Source organism: Alexandromys fortis, unplaced genomic scaffold (genome assembly GCF_014885135.2).
Source record: "Alexandromys fortis isolate MF-2015 unplaced genomic scaffold, M_Fortis_MF-2015_v1.1 scaffold_13, whole genome shotgun sequence".
NCBI classification, from domain to species: Eukaryota; Metazoa; Chordata; class Mammalia; order Rodentia; family Cricetidae; genus Alexandromys; species Alexandromys fortis.
This window is the reverse complement of record NW_026067908.1, coordinates 6,982,232-6,996,603: the sequence shown is the minus strand read 5'-3', so window position 1 is coordinate 6,996,603 and position 14,372 is coordinate 6,982,232. Positions and strand designations below refer to the sequence as shown.

General features: G+C 43.8%; 2 long non-coding RNA genes across 2 annotated transcripts in view; one reads left to right on the top strand and one right to left on the bottom strand.

Moving 5' to 3' along the window:
- Positions 1-14,372, bottom strand: part of LOC126498032 (uncharacterized) — a 505,230-nt gene that overhangs the window by 392,535 nt on the left and 98,323 nt on the right. The gene's annotated exons all lie outside the window — the stretch shown is intronic.
- Positions 1-14,372, top strand: part of LOC126498033 (uncharacterized) — a 247,134-nt gene that overhangs the window by 227,600 nt on the left and 5,162 nt on the right. The window lies entirely within an intron of this gene.

Genomic DNA, 14,372 nt, shown 5'->3' with positions numbered 1-14,372 from the left:
CTGTCAACTCCACTTTGTGCTGCCCGTATACTGCTGTGTATCAGACTCATCCACTGGAGTGTGGTTGGCCTGCTAGGAGCCACAGCCTTAGGACAATTGACTCTTCATCTATGTGTTCAGAGCTCCTCAGATAGGGGTGAGGGCTTTATTTGTGCAAGCCACCACACCTGCTGAGAGTTCACACGTGCAGTGACTGCGTCATATCTAGGAGACCCCGTCTCACTCTGGTTCTCCCTTATTGCTGGCTCTTCCAACTCTTCCACTCCCATTTTCTTCCATAGTCCCTGAGATTTGGAGACGGTATGGTGTAGATGTGTCACTGTAGCTGAGCGCTCCACAGTCTCATATTCTAAAGACTTTGGCCAGCTGGGAGTTTTTTGCCTTAACTATCACCCACTGTGCAGAGGCTTCTCTGATGACGCCCGAGTGTTACACTAATGTATTGGCACAGAGGTGTGAATGCAGAAGGCAGTTTGATAGAATGTCCCTTTAGCAAAATAGCCACAGTAGTCTCACTCCCGGGGCCTAAAAATTCCCCCAAAACATGGGTTTGGGGCCAGATTTGCAGTACCAAGCTTGTATTTCTTCCTATAAAGTGAGTCTAATCTCAGAAAAATGTTGGTTGCTCCCAGAATGCTCTGCCACTTTTGCACCAGTGGGTATGTCTCACCATCATGACTGCAGTTCACAGGGCTCACAACGTGTTAGATGTCTTTCAGGTGCCAGCTCCAACTCTGCAGACTGACAGCCCCCTTTCTTTCTGCTTCAGTAGTCCTGTGTGCATTCCTCAAGGGCGAGACTGAAGTACTTGCATTGCGTATGAAATTTTCTCTGTCTGTCAGATGGAGAGCTTCTCAAAGCAACTTCCAAATCACAATAAACAGTCCCTCCCAAACAAATAACATTGCAAAGACTAAGCAGGCTGCATTTATGCATTTAGGAATATATGTGTATATGCATATACATATTCATACACACATACATACAACAACTAATGAAAAGGCAGCCATGAATTTAAAAGAGAGAAAGAAGGGGTATTTGGGAGAGTCTCTTCATTTTCTTTATAGCATCTGTTAGAATTTGTATGGATTGATTGATGGATTGGTCAGTTTTTTTGTTTTTCTTGTTTGTTTCCCTCACTGGAATAAAGACATCCTGGGGGAGGAATTCTTCCTTCTGGCATTTTCACCATTATTGATACAGTGCTGAGTAGGTGCCTGGGAGTATAGAAGGCATTTGCTAAACATCTATGAAAGTTGGAATGGAAAGCAAATAGACAAAAACTAAATTATTCAAGTATGCCTCACAACATCGGCACATATTTTTATTTAGTCTGTTTCTTAGTAGAGGAAACAAATGTGTGCGTAGAGGGGTGGGAGCATGTGTGTGTGTGTGTGTGTGTGTGTATGGTGTGGTTATGTATGTGTGTGGTGTGGTTATGTATGGGCATACGTGTGTGTGTGTGTATGGTGTGGTTATGTATGGGCATACGTGTGTGTTTTCCTAGGAGTAGATCATTCATATTTCTACTCATTTTTAATTTCCTTTGATTCTCAACTTTCCTGAACCCAACACCATGTGCAAGGTTCTAGTTACCCCATTTATGAGAACCTGAAGAGTCCTCCCACTCTTTGTCTGGGTATCCACGGCAGTCCATTCCGCTCTCTCAGACCTGTCGCCTCTACAAGCTGCTGCAGCCTAAGTTATTATCTAAGGAAATGGAGGCAAGTATGGAGTGGAGTGACTGGGCTGGGCTAGAACTGACTCTCAGCTGCCTGTCAAAGGACACGATGAAACAGCAGGAAAGCCGGGGACGTCAAACCACAGGTCCAGCCAAAGCCGGCAGCAGGGCCCATTGTAGGTATCCATACTTACCATCCTGTCCTGGGTTTGGAGTGCCCTAGTGAACCCAGGGAAAGGAAGCCCAAACACTGCAACTCAGTGCAAAGAAGACTCAGTCAGAGCACTTCCCAAACAGCACACTTACATGAAAGAAACCATGTTAATGAATACACACCACACACCATACACATATACCACACCATACACATACACACACCACACACACACCACACAACACACACATACACACCACACACATACCATACACCCACACTATACACACACCACACACACAAACACACACCACAAATATACAAACAACACACATACTACACACCACACCACACACACAAACACACACCACACATGCACACACATACACACCACACACGCACCATACACATATACCATACACACACAACCACACACCACCCATATGCAAACACCACACACACACATATCCCACACACACTACATACCCCCCACTACACACCCCTCACTATGCACACTACACACATACCACACACCGCACACAAACACACACCACACACACACAAAATTTTCCTCATGTGTTAGCTAAAGACTAGGAGACAATTCATTACAACGTGTTCTGTTTATTTCATGGTTCCAATCATGGTCCCATTTGTCACACCTGTGATTGAGTTCCCACCACCTTTCTATGAGAATATCCTTTAACGTATTTCTTTGTCTTTCCTTGGCCTTGAGTAATCTTAACTACGTTTTTCCCCTTTCACCCACCTCCTGCCCCCCCCCCCCCCCCCCCCCCCCCGGTTACCGGTTATTTCTCTATAGGTTCAATCCTAGTTCTGTATTGTCTGTCATGTAGTCTTCTGCATAGCAACTAAGGACATAGCAACCAAGAACCTATACGTGGCAGGTGGAGCTGTTTGCCCAAAACTCAAAGTATTCACTCACTAGCTATGCAACATCAAGCTATTTGCCTATCCCCCGACGACCCCATTTAGCCTGTCTGTAAAATGGGTACAATGGTAATAGCTACTTTACAGGACTTATATTTATTGAGCTGATACTTGGGAAGCACTTGCGATAGCTAAGTGCTCAGTGTTGTCTTCTTTGTTTAATCCAGCTGCTTTCAACCTCCACATATTTCCTAGAGTCTGTGTTTGTTCCTTGAGTAACTGTTTTTGAAGATGTGTGTCCTGGGCCCCTTGCTTGGCATTGGGCCCAGGCCTTACCTTGGGTGCTATGTCAGCCATATTGCGTGTCTGAACTTTATTTACATTGCACTTCACTGCTGAGGGAGATGAGTTCTGGTTTGACTCGGTTCACTGTTAGGAAGCTGATGCGCTACCTACTGCACTGCCAAGGCTCCCATCAATTTCCTTGTTAAATATGCATTGTTATACAGGCTAGAAGTAAAATACCAATGACTTTAATCTATTTTCTGTTCCCCTTTCAGATCCAGTCGTCCCCCTTTTCCTCATGCTCCCTGTGTCCCTTGAGGGTGGCTTTAAGAGACTGTGTTTGTATCCTATGGTGTTCAGCGGTGTTTAGCCAATGGGAGTGACTGACGGGAGATTAGGCATGAAGAGAAAGTTATGGCTGTCTTTCCCCATACTCACTGCAACTCTGTGGAGCTGTCTCCTCCTCTTTTCCCATCCCACACTCCAGCTCTGGGGAGTTGTCTCCTTCTCTTTCCCCATCCCACACTCCAGCTCTGGGGAGCTGGCTTCTCTCTTTCCCCATCTCTCACTGCAGCTCTATGGTGATCCTGGCTCCTCTTGGCTCCTCCTCTCTGAGCCCCTTTGTCCTATGCTAGGAGAGGAAGTGCCCTGTTCTTCTTTAAAAACTCCCTCCCTCGCTTTTGGTTATAAGCCTAATGACTCCAGCTGTTGGAGACCCAGATATTTAAGCATCTTTTGATGCCTCCCTTAACTTACACTTCTGAGACCTCCCTGTAATTCATTTCTTCTCCAGCCAGACTTTTGATTGTGCCACATGTTTCCCATGGAGACCTTGAAAAATACAGTAGACCACACAATTCCTAAAACCAAGAAAAAAGGCAGGGAGGAAGGAAGGAAAAAGGAAATGGGAGGAAAGGGAAGGAAACAAGCAAGGAAGAAAGAAAAGGGGAAGAAAGGAAGGAAAAAGGATTTTCATTTAAAATTAAAATTATTGGAATTTTGATACGTTTACTGTTATCTTTCACATGCAGTTCACATATAACTATTAGTATAGTGCATATATTTTCCCATTTTATTTATTTATTTTCAGAACTGAAAGACACTTTTTTCTATATTTTATTAATCTTTGAGAATTTCATGCATTGTTGTCTAATCATACCCACCCCTCCCAGATTCATCCCCTATTCCACACCCACCAAACTTTGTGTTCTTATTTATTTTAGCTAACTAAAACATTCTTTTGTTGCACAATTTCTACAACAACATTATTGTCTACTTTTCATTTATGAATGTATTCAATGCGGCCACTGACTCTAATTATTGCTGCTCATATACTCTTGGGTGTGGTGTGTAAACTATATCCTATTTTTCACCTTAAATAGTCCATTAATCATTTTAATTGCTTGGGCATCATAATCGTTATTTTAAATTACTGGATAGTGTTCCTTTGAGACTTGTTTAGGATTTTTCCCTGTTACAATTGACTCTTTCCCACATTTTGACTATACTTACAATGAATTCTTGTTAAGTATAATCTTCAGCGTATTTAGTGGCACATTTGGCTATGACCTCATAAGTGGGTTATTGCGCTGATTAGACTGAGAGATCAAGTCAAAGGAAATTAATATTTCGTGACTCTCAATCTTATTCCCCAATTTCAAAGCAAAGGATTTTTTATTTTAAAAAGTAGCCAGTCACACTTTTTAAAGAATATATTTGAAATATGTGCAGTTATTTTTATATTTTTTGGTCCATACAGCTTCTACTTCTTATTTATTTTTCCTTGCTGTTTACTTCACCTGCTGTTTTCTAGACTCGATGCTAACCTTGCTTTTATGACTAATGTATCATTACTGCCTTCCCCAGTGATAGCTGTACTTCCTAAAGTGCTATGCAATCTTAGTGAATATTTAACTGACAACTATTTTTATTAGTTCCCTGAGAACTTCATACAACATGTTTCCATTGTCTTCACATTTCCTCCCCTGACTCTTCCTAGAATCACCCTATTCACACCTCTCTCTCTGTCTCTCTCTCTCTGTCTCTCTCTCTCTGTCTCTCTCTCTCTGTCTCTCTCTCTCTGTCTCTCTCTCTCTCTCCCCATTCCATCAAGGTCAATTTATGATGCCCAAATATTCTTCAGTGTGATCCTTTCTACTGGGGCATGGCTAGCTTATTCAGCGATGTGCTTTTTGCAAAAACTTGATCCTTATTTTCATGCCAGCTAGCAACCGCTGATAATTTCCTGGCTGCAGGAGAAACTCTGCGCCTGATTTCTCTGTCTGTGCTGGAATTGGTCTGGCTTGGTTGGGCCTGCACAGGTCTCATGCATCCTCACAACTGCTCTGAGTTCATATACACAGTTGCCCTGCTGTTTCTAGAGGAAACTGTTTCCTTGAGGTCACCTACTACCTCTGATTCTTACACTCTTTCTGCCCCATTTTCTGCAATGATCCCCAAGTCTCTGGAGGAGGGGTGTGTGTGGTGTATACTTTTCCCTTTAGGGCTGGACATTCTGCAGTCTCTTAGTCTCTGTACCATGGCCGGGAGTTCTTCTCTGTAGATCACCATCTACTGCAAACAGAGCTTCGACTGAGATACCTTAATCTAAGGGTATAATGATTAGTCATTAGGACTTAGTTTAAAACTATCTCCACTTAGCAGAAAATAGTAGTAGGTCCTCTCCTAGGGTTTCTTATCTCTCTAACCATAAGTTCTTAGACAGATAATTGTGCCAGATATGGGTTTTTATCTTGTCGACCGGGCTTTCAATCCAATCAAAAAGTAGATAGCCCCAAGACCTTCCTGCCACTATTCCACCAGAGAACATGCCTTGCCGGGCCAGTTGCTCCTGTAGCACACGGTAAGGATTTCAGTGTACTTTGATCATATTTAACCCCTCACTTAACTCCTCTCATATGAAAACCCCTGCCCTACCCACCCAACTTCATTTTTTCCTAAAAACAAAAAAATCCACCAAGTATAGTTGGTGCTCCCCATAGACTCCTGGGTGTGTGGCCTTTCATGGGAGCATGGTCAGCTTATCAGGGGCCACATTCTTAAAGAAGACTGATTCCCCCTTTCCCAGCATCTGTCAATGACCATTAACTCTTCAGCTGTGGTGGCACTTTATGTCTGCCCCCTGTCTCCAGGCTGAGATTTTGTCGACCTCAAGCTTGTACAGGTCTTGGGCACATAGTGGCATAAAGGGTTAAATGCGAATAGTGGAACAGGAAGGGTTAGGCTGGTGTGGGATTTGGGAGTCGGGATTGAGAGGGGAATAGGAGGAAGGATAACTAACACTGAAGACTTCTCCAAAAGGGAAACTTATTATTGTAGAAACTTCCTAAAACATATATAAAAAGAGCTTCAATGGAGTTACCCTATAATGGAACAATAATGTCTCTACTAGATACTGCAAGCTTACAAGTAAAAAACCAAGTGCTAGGAATAGGATATGTTTTCTGGAGTTGTTGACCACTGAGGTCCTGAGGTCCCATCGACTCCCAAACGGTACAGACTCTTGCCAGTGCCTTGGTTATCTCCAGAACTTGATGATTAAAACTCCATTGCTGAAGACACCATATCCTTAAGTTATAAAATGTGGAGAAATCAGCCGGGTGCTGATCTGGAAGCTCCATCCATGCCGGGTAGATGTCAGTGCTAGAAGGTCTTCTGCATGATGTTAAAGGAGAAAAGCAATAATCCGCCTTCCACAGCTGTGAACGCAGAGAGCTACAAAGACAGCAAGCTTGGCAAGGCATCTCTACTGGTGCAGGAGTCGCATGCATGGGGACACCAGCCACTTTCTGATTGGACATAAGGCCTGCTCCACAAGTTAAAACCCATGCCTGGCCCCATTACCGAGGCCAAGAACCTGTAGTTAAACAGATAACAAACCCTGGTGGAAAACCTATTGCGATTGTTCTGCTAAATTACCATCGTGTTAAAGTCATAGGCTAAGGCATCTCTCAGCCCTCTTGAAGGAGCACCTTTTGCAGTAGATGGTGGCACAACTGGTCTGGGAGCAGAGAATAAGGGACCGTGGAATTGTCAGCTGTAAATGAACATCTCTGTTACACATTTCTTCCCAAGTCTCTGAGATCATCGTCTAAGAAGGGGTGGAGAGAGTGCAAGAGCCAGAGGTGATGGGTGACTATGAGAAAATGCATTTTTCTGGACACAGCCAGTTACACATATGAACTCACAGCAGGATGCTTTACTTTTGATATTCTGTGCAGCGCGAGGTTTTAAGATTTTTATTTTAAAATATTTCATTTGTCATCATATTTGTCTTCTTTAATAAAGATTTTTCTTTATTTTTACTTAAGATGGTTCTCATTAGGTACTTGAGGCTGTGATCCTTCTGCATCAACCTCCTGGGGGCTGGGATAGAGGTCTATGCCTCCTTACACAGCAAGGAACTGAGGTTTTGCTCTTGGCTGTGAAGGGTGTGTCCTTGCTTTCAGTCACCTTGCGATCTTAACATGGTCTAGCCCTGAGAACATCTAGCCAGGACATCTGACTGTTCCTTGGAGCCCTTGCTTATACCATACCTGGCATGTGGAGAATTTTGGAAGACGTGCCTGCTGGCAACAGCTCCGTCCTTTCTTCTTGCCAACACACTTTCCCATGCCCTCTGCTGCCTGCTGCCTACGGGAAACATTGCTGAGGTGGAGGTTTGGGTGACGGTGCCTTAGAACTCTTTGTTTGATTACCGCTTTATTATGATTGCTCTCCCTTCTACAAATACTATCTAAATATTATGATGAGAAGTAAAAATAAAACAAAATACTGAAAGATGAAAGCAGAAAACCCATCATCCATTCTCCTTTCTCCAGGAGCAGAAGAACAAAACAATTCTGGCTTTGTATAATTGAATGCAGCTGTACACACAGGCTAGCACGCTAAGAGACCAACGTCCACCACCTCCATGGTGTCCTGATACCTGTGTTTGCTCCGCTTGCACCCAAGGCAAGGTACACGTAAACAGAATGGTGCCAGGCATCTTGGCTGAGACAAGGAGTTCTCCCTTTGAAGTATTCAATGGTGCCAAGCCTTCAGACTTATTGTTTTTGTAATTTTCATCTCCACGTACTGTTCTCAAGAGAAAAATCTCCTCTGGTGTCAAAACAGACACGTTAAAGTCAGACAAATAACCTGCCTTTGCAGGTTTCATGTCACAGGTAAGAAATGGAATTTTCTGCATGTTGGTCAGCGTGTGCGTGAGATACTTCGAGCCTGTTGTCATCTTGGGTTTATCCTTTTATAGGTGGTGGTCTTAGAATAGTTAATCGTTGGAAGTTCAACAGCGTCTCTGATTAGCAGCCTGAAATTTTGGACCTGGGTTTACACAGCTTGACTTTGAAGTCACCATGCTCCTAGCCAGTGTGACCAGGAGGGCTTGTTGAGCTATGACTTCAGCTTCTTTCTTTCTCCACACTCCCATCTCCTGCCTCCTGCACAGCCTTTAGCTCCAAGTCCTCCGTAGCCCTCAATCACCCTGTTCTTGCCCTCTTTCTCAGCTATAGTCTTCCTGCTAGAGGTTTTCCTCAAAGGCATGGTGGGCTGAGACTGAGAGAGCCTCTGGGAAGTATCGTGCAAAGATAGGCGATAGTGCGCTGGACTAGTTTGATGAAAATGGCCCCCACAGATTCTTGTGTTTGAGTCATTGGTCCCCAGGTCGTGGTGCTGTTTGGGAAGGATTAGGAGATGTGGATTTGACAGAGGAAGTATGTCACTAGGGGCAGGCTTTTAGACTGTAAAGGCATTTCCATTTTTTTTTTTTCTCTTCGCTTCATGCTTCCCTTTGGAAGATGTGAGCTCTCGGCTTTCTGTTCTAGCCGCCATGCTTCTTCACTGCCACAAGGACTTTTCTCCTTCTGGAACCATAAGCCAAAGTGAACTGTTTCCTCCTCAGATTTGCCTCGGTCATGGTGTTGTCTCATAGCAATGGAGGAGAAACTAATATATGGACCATACTGATTTTCATAAAACTCCTAGCATTTCAGAGCACATGGGCTGCATAAGGTGTCAAAGAAGTTGTATTAAAAACATATAATTTAAAAAGACTCATGAAGAACTTTCTAGAAAATTTATACTTAATGAAATAATATATTAATATAAATATAATTTTTACTATAGTTCTTACCACTGCTTTTGAAACCCTGGTGTGACATATAACCCTCAAGATTTCCTAGTTATGTTTTAGTCGTGGGATCATGGGTTTTCAACTGCCAAGTTCATGTTTCTAGAAGAGTAGATAAATAAAATTCTTCAAAGGATTGGCCTAGAGCAAGCCAGAAAGTCTACACCAGGCACCGAGCATCTGTGTAAGGTCTGGATGAGAGACCCAGGGGTCAAAGCTGTGGATGTAAAATTAGAGGCATTTTTGTCAGAGTGGGTATAGGTAGATCAGGAGAGCAGCCTCCTGTCAACTGCTGCCCTGTGGACATCACCAAGCAAGGCCACGGTGATGCTATTTTACCACCTCCTCCTCCCCAGGAGTCTTTGAACAGCGAATGCCTCCCATCCACAGTCCCGGGGTCATGTTTGTGTGTGAACGTGCATTGCACTGAACCCACAGGCATGTTTCAGGTTTGCTCTTGGCAGAGTCCTCTTTTCCCTGCTCCCTAATGAAGGACTAGAAGGCCAAGAGAGGCCTCCCATGGCTCTTCTTGGCTGTTGCCTCCCTCTTTAAACAATGGCTGGATGCGTTCTGAAGAAACAAGAGGAAACATATGGATTGAATTTCCCCCAAGCACACCACAGCTAGGAGTGGGTTGGAGGCTAGGTGTGGGAGAGCGGGGAGAAGGGGAAGCTTTGGCACAGCGGGCCAGGAAACTTAGTGAAACCAGAGGGTCCTGAGACGTGGCCAGGGGGCCCACTAGCAAAGGCCAGGTGTACTTTAAACCAGCCGCAGTGGGACAGGCCTTTCCGAGGGCCCTTGGGATCCAAGTTGTGTACGATGGAGACATGCAGAAGAAATAGTTATTGCATCGGGCAGAGGCCTCCACAGTTTTGCTTCCTCTAGCATCTGCATGTTGAGGGATCCTTCCTGAGGAAGTCAGGTCTAACTCAGTCCTGTTCCTCCCACAGCAGAACTGACAGTTTGGGACTTAATTAGCTTTAACCAAAACAGCATTCAACAATGGGTATGGATCCTGCTTCTGTTGCCAAACTCTCAGGGGAGGGGATGGGGCTCTCATTGTCAATAGAGATGGCAACTGAGAGGACAGGAAGGGGAAGGTGGCATTGCTGGAGGGCTACAGGTTCTCCACAGCCGTCATCCCTACGTTCCCTCACACGGCCTCCTCATCCTCCCTCTCTCTGTGACTGACAGCTGTCCCTCTGCTGCCTGAGCCCCCAGTCCCTCAGAACTGACAAGCCACACAAAGTTCCTTTGACATAAATGTATGAGAACTGAAATAATTCGAATATTATAATTGAGAGTAAATTCCTAAAATACAGCAGCTGGCTGTTGGTCTGGCTCCATCTGAGTACTCCTCTGCCCCTTCCCTTGGGAAACCATGGGCCTCATTTCTGCCACCTCCTTCTGAATGAATCTTTTCAGTTTGCATGTGTCCAAACTAGAGTCCAGACGTTCCTACCTCCTGCTTGCCCATCAGATTATTGATATTTTACTGAGAATTGTCCATTTCTTTTGGACTGGGTTTTGAATTAGGAATCCACTGGGGAAAGCACTAGTTCTATTGGGCTTGGTCTTCATCTGTAACTCCTGATGTGTTTTCCTGTCTTTGTGCCGTCCTCAGCCTACCTCGTCACCAATGAGTTCATCCTTTTCAGTTTGCCCCACTGTTGCTTCTCTTGTGAATTCTGTTCTTCCTTATTCAGGAAAACTTGGTGGGTTTCCTTCTAACGTCTGCATAGCATTAACCGCATGAGCGACTTCAAAGGGCAGAGAGTTAGGTGCATTTTAAGAATGGAATGACCACAATGGCAGAGCCCAGGTCAGTTCTTGGTGGTCTGCTAATATGTATGGGTAACTTGGATTTCATGAGAATAGAGAATGGGTAGATAAAGGCCCTCAATAAAACTTTCTTGAACTACATGGGGTATTTAATCTAATGCCTGATTTTCATATTCAAAGAAGGAGTTGATTCAAGAGCTTCAATGACCGAACCAGGACTGCTTAGAAATATTTCATAGCAAAGACAATGTTTATCCTTGTCCTTCTGATGCCCAGGGCGTGTGCTTGAAAATCACTATAATGGATGGCATTGAACTGAAAATTAACCGTAGAAAGCCTACATCTAACTGCTGGTAGAGCGAAGGTTGTAAACAGGTATTAGGACATTCAACTTTCGGCCAACAGTCAGATTAAATTATAACCAAGATGCTCAAGGTATTTTTTTTTTTAAAAAGTGCCATGACAACATCCCTTAAATTTTAATCTTAGCAGCTCATTCTTATCTGTTTTTCCTTTTCCAGGATATCCCTCTTGATTGTCCTGTCCAAACTGTGGAGCGCTTAAAATATGCAGTTGGCTGAACACAGAGCAAGCCATTTCCTTTCTTTTTGATAAATATCCCAGATTCTGAAAGAACACCTCTAAGAACCAATTTTACAATGAGATTTATTTAAGAAAGGATGTCTATAAAAAGTAAAAGGTTTTCATGTCCCTTGGATGACTCAGGAGCCTATGTTCTTTGGAAAAGCCTCAGTGTATCTAGACCCTGGGAAATATCTTAAATACAATGGTTACAGGTACTTAAGTGGCATCAGAAACAACTCAAGAATTTATTTGCTATATTACCTCCTGTACACCAGAGGGCACTGTGCAAATTTTAACTATTTTTCTTCATAGAGACCAAGGGTCTAGTTAAAGAATTAATGATTTTTATTTATAGACACTGATCTTTGAATTGTACAAGATTTTCATGTGCCACAAGAGTAGTGCTGTTTTGGCCACTTGAACTTATAAAACTCATTCTCTGCCCATAGGCTTTAAAAATAAGCAAGCCAGATTATATTTGAGATATAGTTTACTGATCCCAGGTACCACTAATTATAATAGCAACAATAGTAACAGCATAGCAATTCACTATCATGTGGTAAGGACTATATAGGTTTTACAATCTAATTTTCGTGTAAAGTGATAAACAAAGGCCTGGAAGGTTCACTTGGTGAGTGTACAAAGTAAGGAAGTTGATGGGCTGAGAACTGATCCCTAACCTTTGAGTCTTAGGCTCTGTGTCTCTTGTCCTTAGCCATGCGGTCACTCCATATGAACCAAGCAGTTTTAGACTGCTCACTTATTTGAAGACTTGTGCTTAAACTCTTTGGGCTTGAGGACTGGGGAGATGGCTCAGTGGGTAAAACTATTTGCTACGTGAGCCTAACAGCTGGATTTGATCCCTAGAATTTGCATGGGAGAAGCTGAGAATTGAGTCCTGCAACTTGTTCTCAGATCTCCACATGCAAGCCCACACCTTCACTATTATATACACACACACACACCATACAGACACACAATAATAGTGAATATAAACAAAATAAATAATAAGAAGAAAGACATTCAGGCTTGGTAAAGAGAACACTGTACCAAGAGTTAAGGGACTTGAGTCCTGGCCTGACCCATGCCAATAGTTCTGTTCTTCAGTGATCTTGAGGGAAATATTCTTCAATTTTTTGAGCCTAGTTTTCCTCATCTACCACATGAAGGGACTGGATAAAGCCAGTGGGCACCATTGGTTTCTGAGGACATTAGTGATTTTGTCCTTTCGGGGCACTCATAACTGCAGGACTGAGTATAGAAATGCAGGGTACAGAAACCAGAGATGTGGCTGAACATCCCACAGTGTGTTCAACAGCCACCATGTTGTGGTTAAAGTTAACTGTCAGTTTGACTAGGCGCTAGGGTGACCCACAGGAGGACTTGTCTGCCAGAGCCTTTTCCAGAGGGTTAACAAAGCAAAGGAAATGCCCCCTTCATGTGGGCGGCAGCATCCCACAAACTGGGGTTAGCATTTTAGACTACAGAAAGGGAAAACGACAAAGCCAGCCGAGCTCCAGCATTGTCCCTTGTCTGCGTCCTTTCCCACTGAAACGTAAGGGAAGGAGGAGACCCCGCTGCCAGCTGCTGCCACCATGAACCCACCTGCTTCCACGTCATCCTGGCCATGATGGCTTGGAATCCCTCAGACTGTGAGCCCAATAATCCTTTCCTCTCTCAAGTGATTTCCTGTTAGGTGTTTGGTCACAGCAATGAGAAAAATAACAAATGCACACCCTAATCAAGAATTATTCTAAAACAGCAGCAGTGCTCGTAGAGAAACCCTGAGCTAGTTGGCCAGTGTGGCTCCTTTCGTTTCCAAAAAACCTGAGTCCTTACATTTGTTCTTTCAAAAATTTATTTAAAATCAACCGACTTCTTGTTTCTGAACCATGCATTCCTTGTCTGTAAAACAAAAAGACTAAACAGTATAACCCTGAAGATTCTTTTGGCTTTAAAAGGCTCAAGCCTGTGATTAGGAGGGGAGTATTGAAAATAAATGTTATGATTTTAAATCCAAGATAACACAAGTCATTGTACATTTTTGTCTCAATTAAAACCAGCACCGAGCAAGTCCTCGATCCCCACCGGGGAAGCTTGCAAACTTGAAGCCCGTTGTGGGCTGAACCCAGACTGCAGATGTCTTTGTTTTTGGCTAATAGTATGTGTTAGAATTTTGTGAATTGGGGGCCAACATTTAAAAGATGGAGTATATCCAGTAAATACACAGATTTTCAACTTATTTTTGTTTTTAAGCCAGGAGACCTTTCAACTCTGGGCTTCATTTTTGCCTGGCAGCAGTTAGGTCAAACTAAGCAAAGCTGTCTTCTGAATTCCCAGTTCACCAGCGTTCCCGCCTCACAGACTTGGATTCTACCTGACCACTTTTCGTTTGCCCCCATCATTCTAGCCACCCGACCCCTCTAGCTAGCAGCATTTACTCTTTGTGTTCTACAGTCAGCAGCGGGCACGTGGCATACCCAGAAATGCATGCGGTAAGCCCTGAGAACTGTGTCATCTCAGAATAAATTAAATCAAGTTAAGTGTGCGAGTTGAGTCCAAGCAATCAAGGGGAGGACAGGATGGGGGAGAGAAGCCTTTGGAACAGCTTGTGAAACAGTCTGAAGAGCTTCAATGGACGGTGTCAGGCAATGGTGCTCAGTGCCTGCCAACTAGCAAATGTGGTCCCTCGCTAGCTTATTAGGAGTGCACTGACCCGACGGGGCACAGCCCGGTCCTGTTCTTGCTGATGCACGCTTGCATCAGAATCATCTCGTTTGTTTCCCGGAACTCCACTTGCAGTGCTGTTTTAACAAGGGTTTGGACAATCAGTTCTTCAGCTGATGTGA